This window comes from Panthera pardus, unplaced genomic scaffold (assembly GCF_024362965.1).
Source record: "Panthera pardus isolate Hobbes unplaced genomic scaffold, ASM2436296v1 HiC_scaffold_11, whole genome shotgun sequence".
Taxonomy (NCBI): Eukaryota; Metazoa; Chordata; class Mammalia; order Carnivora; family Felidae; genus Panthera; species Panthera pardus.
The window spans coordinates 53,143,428-53,151,936 of NW_026526666.1; the positions used below are offsets into that span (position 1 = coordinate 53,143,428).

The window sequence follows — 8,509 nt, forward strand, 5'->3', positions numbered from 1 at the left end:
TGAGGGGAAAGTTATAGGTAGATGTTTTGGGGGTAATTTTTAGAATACTGGTTTCAACAATGGTAGCCTTGTCTCCCAAAGAATTATAAAAGCAGCTTTTGAAGATAAATAAGATATATACAAACAGAAATAAAAATAAAAGAGTATTTCTATAAATTAGAAGAGAAGATAAAAGTAAGAAACAAAAGTTCGAGTCCAGAGGAAGGGGTGGTTCGTGAAAGGCCAGGACAGAAGTCCTGGAACTTCCCAGAGTTGAGAGCCGCGAAGTGGACACTGAGCCCCCCAATGGTTTACGACAGCCAGGAAATGTGATCAACTATATGGTTCATGGGATGCAGAAGGCTGAAAGAAGCTGAGAAGCACAACCATTCCTTAGAGACCAAAGGAAAACATTTCCACTGGTCTTAGAAAGAATGCTGGATAATACAAACACAAACTTCTCTTCATGAACCTCAGAATAAGTAGATGGCACCTTGCTGATACAGTTGTAGAAGCAACTCAGTGTTATTAGAATGCCAACTTTATAAAAAGATGTGAATTTATTTTTATTATTATTATTTTTTTGAATTTACATCCAAGTTAGTTAACATATATAAAAGGATGTGAATTTTTCAAAAAAAATTTTTTTTCAGAGAAAAAATGTTTCTATCTTATTTTAAAATAATTTCTTATATGTGGAAATTGTGGGTTAGGTTCAGTGGAACAAATTATCAGTTTAAATCTGTTAAGTTTCTAGGAACGGATTTTTTTTTTAAACCAAGATTAAGTCCTCTACTCTTCAGAGAACTGATAATAAACCATTAAGAACCACATTTTTGACAGGCCAATTATGCTTTATTTATTTATTTATTTATTCGAACTTTATTGTTTTTATTCAGTTGGCTACATTCACAATGGTTATTAAATAGGACCATATTTTATGCCTTTATAATAAATATTAATTTACATTTCAAGTGACTGATACAATTTCAACCACCAGTGTCCCCAAGAAGATATTCACTGCACTGTTATCTAGCATATTGCCTATATTTGATGTTGACTTTAAGAAAGGCCAATTATGTTCTTATAAAAACATAAAGCAGAATTATGTTACTGCAAAAAAGCTCAAGAATCACTTTGTCCCTACCTTCACTTGAATTCAAGGTAGAACCTTTCCTTCCCCAAACTGAGTCAAAACTCCTAACTCCAACTCTGAAATATGCACTGTCAAGAGATTCATATCACTCTGATTACTACTACTGGCTCAAACTATTGGCTCTGATTGCTACTACTACAAGCTCAAAGTTAGATCCAATGATGCTGATTCAGTAACATGCAGCAAAGAACAGCAAAAGACAACCACTTTGGCAAATGTGGCTAAACATGCATATGAACAAAAACAGATTCATTCACAAAGTATTTATTAACTCTATACTAGGTAACAGGTAATAATGCACAAAAGGAGCAGTGAATAAAAGTTGCAGCTTACCTACCAATGTTTAAGCAGTGTTATTTTCATGAAGAGCAACAATATTAATCACTAATAAAGTAACATACTATGTTAACATATTAAGAAACATATTATACCAGGCACTGTGCTTTAAGCACTTTGTATGTGTTATTTAATCCTCATAAGATCCTCACCTTCAGATAGGAAGTAATACCCATATTTATGACAGCTTTACTAAGATACAATTCACACACCATTAACATTCACCACTTTAAAGTGTACAACTCAGTAATTTTTAATACATTCTCAATGCTGTGAAGCCATCACCACTACCTAATTTCAGAACATTTTTATCACTTCAGAAAGAAACGCTGTTCCCATTAGCAATCGCTCCCCATTCCCTCCTCCCTCTGTCTAGCCCCTGGCAACTATTGATCTACTTTCTGTCTTTACAGATTTGCCTATCGTGCACATTTCATATAAATGGAATCATACAATATGTGGTATTTTGTGTCTGGTTTCTTTCATTTAGCATAATGTTTTCAAGTGGTACTTCATCCATTTTCATGGTTGATCATTCACTGTATGGGTGTACCATATTTTGTTTATATACATCAGTTAATATGCATTTGCATTGTTTCTACTTTTTGGCTAATATGAGTAACACTACAAGGAATGTTCACGTACAGGTTTTTGGGCGAACATATGCTTTCTGTTCTCTTGGTAATACCTGTATACGATGTATGTTTTATATCAGGAAAATCACTGTCGGATGGTATGCTTGGAGTAACTGACGAGATTGGTGCTGTCCTACTCTGCAATGGTCAGGCCAACCGCAGAGCCCTGTTCTTTTTTTTTTTTAATACCAGCTTCCTTTTTATTTTTTTTAATATGAAATTTATTGTCAAATTGGTTTCCATACAATACCCAGTGCCAGAGCCCTGTTCTTAGTCCCATCTGCCAAACATTAAGACAGATTTAAACAAACAAACAAAAATATATATATATATAGACATCTTCCAAGATAACAGACCAAGACGTGAATTGTCTCCAAATATCCCATGAGGAGACAGTGAAAGCATAGGAAACATTTCATTTGGAAAAGAGAAGATCCAGAGAAGGGCATGAAAACAATTTGCCCATATCCTGATACTTGACACATGGAAAGGGCATTATTTTACTTAATCCCCAGGGCTTACAATTAGGACTCGTTATGGGAATTACAAATGGGTAGAGAAAAAATGGCCTAAGGAATGTCTGAATAGAGATTCAAAGACTGCCTAAGACAGGATATTATAGACAGATTCGGAAAACTGGTTGGGGATTGGGCTACTTAATGTTTAAGGTCCTTTTGGGTGAGGATTTATGGTATTGGGATACTTTTGGACTCAGGAGTTTAATGCAGAACAGTAGCCAGATGATGCCCCTGAGGCCTTTAAATATTTGCTAGATGGTGCAATATGTACCCCCTCTAATACCTCAAACTTATCATGGCCAAAATCATACCTTCCCCTCCCACATGCTCTTGCCCTGGTATTTATAACATTACTCTCCTCAGATGTCATGTAAGAGTAAACACCAGTTGTCTTGATTTTCTTGACTTCCCCCATTCTTTATATCTAATTGAACATGAAGTTCCTGCCATTACATTTCCACAGCGTCTGTCATATCCAAGCCAAATGATCAAAACATAAAAGTGCAACAGTAACTGTTGTGAAGATGGCTGCAGAGCAAGCAATGACACTGTGAGGAAAGAAATCACAACCATGGCCCCAGATGGCCCTGGTGGTTAAGCGGAGGCCACAGATTAGTAAAAAGCAGAGCTGAAAGAATGAAGCAATGGAGGTGCCTGCGTGGCTCAGTCGGTTAAGTGCTGGCTTAGGCCCAGGTCATGATCTTGCGGTTCGTGAGTTCGAGCCCCGCATCAGGCTCTATGCTGACAGCTCAGAGCCTGGAGCCTGCTTCGAATCCTCTGCCTCCCTCTTTCTCTGCCCCTCCCCCACTCGTGCTCTGTCTCTCTCTCTCTCTCTCTCTCAAAAATAAAATATACATTAAAAAAATTTTAAATATATTTGGGGCGCCTGGGTGGCTCAGTCAGTTAAGCATCTGCCTCTTGATTTCAGCTCAGGTCATGATCTCACAGTTCATGAGTTCAAGCCCCATGTCGGGCTCTGTGCTGCCAGTACAGAGTCTGATTGGGGTCCGATCTCTCTCCCTCTCTCTGTTCCTCCCCTGCTCTCTCTCTCTCTCTCTCAAAATATATACACTTAAAAAAAAAAAAAAGCAATGAGTTATACTCCAAGACCACTGCACAAATCTTTACATAGTGAAAAAGAGACAACTGGCCAAAGAATCACACTGATAAAGAATCTCTGAGATAAGATCAAAGTGGGTCCTTTACTCATAGCAATCTGTGACCTGCCACAAAATCAACAGATTGCTTCTGGGGTCTTCTGCACACTAGTCAACCAAACAAATCATTACATTACTTGAACAGCCAATTCTCAACTCTTAGCTTGCTTCACTTCTCAGTAGCATCTGAGATGGCTCCTTTGCATAAATGATAGGAAAGTGAACCTTTGAAAATGCAAGCCAACTGCAATCCTCCAGGACCTTTCCATCTCACTCAGAGTATAAGCCAAAGCCCTCACCTTGGTTTACAAGGCCCTGTGTAATCAGGCCCTCCTTCCCTGAAGCCATCTCCTACTTCCTCTCCATTGTCCACTCTACTCCAGCCACACCAGCTTCCCTGTAGTTTTCTGACAATCACATTCATGTGCTCACTTTAAGAACTTTTCATTTGTTGCTCCCTCTGCCAAGAACACTCTCTCCCCAAGAATTTCACATGGATCAAGCCCCCACTTCACTCAGATCTCTGATAAGTCTTACCTCAAACAGGCCTTCCACCCCATCTAAATAGCACAAGGACAGACACACATCCCTATCACCCTCTAGTCTCTTATCTTGCTTTGCATTGTCTTCTACAACCCCAGATCTTACATATTATGTATTGATCTATTTATCAATTCACTTTTTACCTCCCCCAACAAGAATATTATTAATTCATTCAGAAAAACTGAGGTACTTTGTTCAATGCCATACCCTCAGTACTTAGAATATAGCTTGGCATGTATGAGATAACTCCATAACAATTTGTTGCATGAATGAATGAATGAATACCTAAGGATGATAGATAATTTCCCCCCACCCCCGGCAAAAATCAATCTGATCTTTCTGTATATCTATTACAGAACCATGATCCTAAGATCAAATACAGCTCAACCTTGCCATGTGCCAACTTTTTCAAGGGAGATATGAGACAAAGTATGATCAGTACTAGTTGAGATGGCCATGTCAGGTTTCACAGCTCAGTCTTATTTCATCAGTATTTTAAACCATGTATAGCGATGAACAAGGTCGAATAGGGAAAATGAGGAGAAAGAAACACCATGAGCCAATAATGCCACCAAGCAGGGGGCTGCTTGGCATACCTGGAGGAACTTCAAGTACAGAGAAAAGCATCATGAGAGATGCAGCTAGACAGGTGGGAAATATTTTTTTTTTTTTAACATGTAGGTTTAGACATGCCATTCCCACAGCCAAGACCAGCATTTACAGGACCCAGTCCAAATGAAAATATGGAGACTTCCTGTTCAAAAATTAGAAATCTCTAAATGGCAACAGCAAAGCATTAAACTAAGTGCAAATCCTTGTGTGAGTACACAGGTCACGTGCCCACCACCTGTGACCTCTAGATTGGGTTGGTGTGGTGAAAGCCAAAGAGCCTGTGACAATAATCCAAGCAGGAGACAATAGACTGCACTAAAGCAGAAGCAACCTTAGAAGACATTCTGCCCCTTGAGAGAATACCTTTGAGACATGGAGACTGAAGGGACCCCATAAAGGACTGCTTTTTGCTACCTCTATTCTTCTCAGGACCTGCACCCCTGCCTTACACATGCCTTATTATGTCCTGCTTGTAAAGGTCAAGGACTTAATGATTTCTTTGAAGTCTTCCAGCACAATAGATAACACCTAAGGAGTGATTAGGTGGGGTTGTCATGAAGGTTTTCTAAGACCACTGACTCTACACACCTTGACAGCAAGACTCCTGGGCATAAGTGACTTATGAAGGACACCTGAGCACTCCCAGCTCTGACCAGTTCCTGGATGCCTGAGGACAGGGACACAAGACCACCATCCTCAACTAAAAGCCCAGACCCCAAGTGTGAGAAATAAGCCCACTGCCCCAATCAAATGAGGGACGTGAAGACTGGAGCACAGAGAAGCTAGGCTTTGATCAACGTTTTTTGCAAGAGCTGGTGTCTGGTTACAGCAGGCATTTATCTCCTAGAGCGAAGTCCCTCCCCTGATTCCTCACTGGCTGAGTACTACAGAGGTTACAGTCTTACCCAGAAGTCACCGATGCCCATGTGAGGCCGAAAAGTAGTCTGACTGGAACAAATGGACATCTCTTGAGGTGATGCAGAGACTTGAGTTCTTTGGCACATACTCATTGCAAAGCCCGCAAAAAATAAGCCCACCAAATGGAGAGGGGAAGAAGAACCAGGAAGTGAAGTGTCTACGGGTTTGGGGACTCCATTGTGCAGTGGGAAAGGGGTTCGTACATATTTCCAATAGATTGTAAACCTATTGTTAACTAGACAGCACAGCTTTTATTTGGTATTTTTGAAAATGAATCATCTCACTTCTCACACCAAGCAAAGATGAGACTCATTCTGCTTTTCCTTTCCGAATCTCCCAGAAGCTCCGTCTGTATCTGCTCTCTCTGTATCTTCAATAAACTCTGCTCTCACTTCCTACCAGCTTGCATTTGATTTCTATCCTGCGCGAAGCCAACCAAGGACCCTCTTGGTCACTCCTGCAGGATCCCCTCTGGATCCTCAGGCCCAGCCTGCCTACATCACCTTGAGTTAACTCAACATAGACTGTGCAATTCCAAGTTTAAAATAACCCTGTGGAAGACTTCCAGAATCATTTTAATCTAATTTACTAAGTAAGAGAAAGATCTAAGTTCAACATACTTTCCCAACTACTGGCAGTCTTGGATCTTCTCTGGAGCAGGACAGACAACACATCCATCTAATCTGATACAAAATCAAACTTCTACCCCCCCACACCTCAATCCCCACCCAAATGAAAACCTGGAAAGTTTAAAAGCCAGAACAAAACAGACAGTGTATCTGCATCTGAATGAAGATCTCACTACAACAACAAATGGAGATAAGATGTTGATAAAGACAGAGGCCCATTCAGAAAACCGGGACCTTCATCTGCCTTTGTCAGCTTGCTTGAAAGTAGTATCATTAAATAGATAACACACATACCAGCTCCAATTTGTCAAGTAGTATTCCAAAGAAAGGCTGTGGACACACACAGTCTTACGCAGCTTCTGAATTCTCAGTGTATATATAGATGCGCATATGTGCACATGCGCGCACACATGAGTAAGTCATAAACCACCAGGAAGTTTTCAAAAATAAACAATAAATTTAGAGTGCCAAAAACAGGCCAACAGTTCTGCATTTTTTAAGCTTCATAACAACCAAAAAGAAAATCCATCATGTGTTTAGAAGACTGAACAGAACACGAGTGATTAAGACCACATTTGAAAAAACTTTCCTCAGAAAGGAAAAGAGAAAGTGTCAGATTACAAAATGGTAATATATTACAAAATTATGTGAGTATATCTATAGATATATATTATCATTTTCAATATTAAATACATTATAAAAAATCAATATTCCACCTATTTTACAATATAAATATTGTGGCAATGCAGCTTAACCTATTTCATTCAATTGCTAAATGTAAATTAAAATAAGATATAATCTTAGTAACCTTGAAAAATATATATTTTCCATTCCCAACTAGATCAGGTAATATACAAATTGTCAGAATTTAAGACTACCTATTAAGTTGTGTATTTAAGAAATACCAAACTTAAAATTTTAAGATAATATACAACTTAAGACTACCTATTAACTTGGTCATCTATCCAAAATTTATACTTCCAAGATACAGAAAAGATATTTTTATTGGCCTCATTTCTTTCACATTAAAATTGACCACTTTCAGGGGTGCTTGGGTGGCTCAGTCCGTTAAACGGCTCTTGATTTCAGCTAAGGTCATGATGATAGGGTTCCTGAATTCGGGCCCCACATGGGGCTCTGTGCTGTGAGCACAGAACCACAGCACAGAGCCTGCTTTGAATTCTCTGTCTCCCTCTTTCTGCCCCTCCCTGGCACGCGCTCGCACTCTCTCTCTCTCTCTCTAAAATAAATATTTAAAAAAATTAAAATTTACCACTGTCACATTAACAGAGTGACACAGATTATTGTATTCAGGGCAGTAAATATAACAAAACATTGTCAGCTGCTCAATGGGGAGGATGTTAGATTTATAATGAATTGTCTTAAGGCTGGTTAATAAGAAAATATTTTTTTCTGAATAACTAGGAGAGCCAATTAAGCAAATGACATTTCTTTAGAAAATCCATGAGAACCCACACATGCATATTTAGGTAGTACAAAATCCATTCAACAGGACCCTAAATACTCAGGACAGCCAGCTAAAACATTCCAGAGACTGAATGACCTCCAAACAGAAATCAACTCAACATGGGAAAAACAGATAGTGTCATGAAACAGGAAGTAAATGGTTCCCTATTCAGGGAGGGGATAACTAGAGAACATGGTATGGTGGGTTTTGTAGTTTAAATACTCTGTGAGGGCTCCTGGGTGGCTCAGCTGGTTGAGTGTCAGAGTTCAGCTCAGGTTCACGGTTTCGAGACCCACGTTGGGCTTTGCACTGACAGTGTGGAGCCTGCTTCAGATTCTCTTCTCCCTCTCTCTCTCTGCCCCTCCCCTGTTTGTGCTCTCTCTCTCTCAAAAATAAGCATTAAAAATAAATACATAAATACATACATACATACTTTCTGAACCCACTAAATATTCTTTCAGCTGATACTGATTAAGCATCTACCCTGCGGCAGACTGTACCAACCTGATATTTGAGCTTAGAACCTACACTAAACACTGGAATTGGGTGCTAACCCAT

At 39.3% G+C, this 8,509-nt stretch overlaps 1 protein-coding gene across 5 annotated transcripts in view; it reads right to left on the reverse strand.

Moving 5' to 3' along the window:
* The window catches only part of AK4 (adenylate kinase 4), a 75,099-nt gene that overhangs the window by 34,438 nt on the left and 32,152 nt on the right, over nucleotides 1-8,509 (reverse strand). The window lies entirely within an intron of this gene.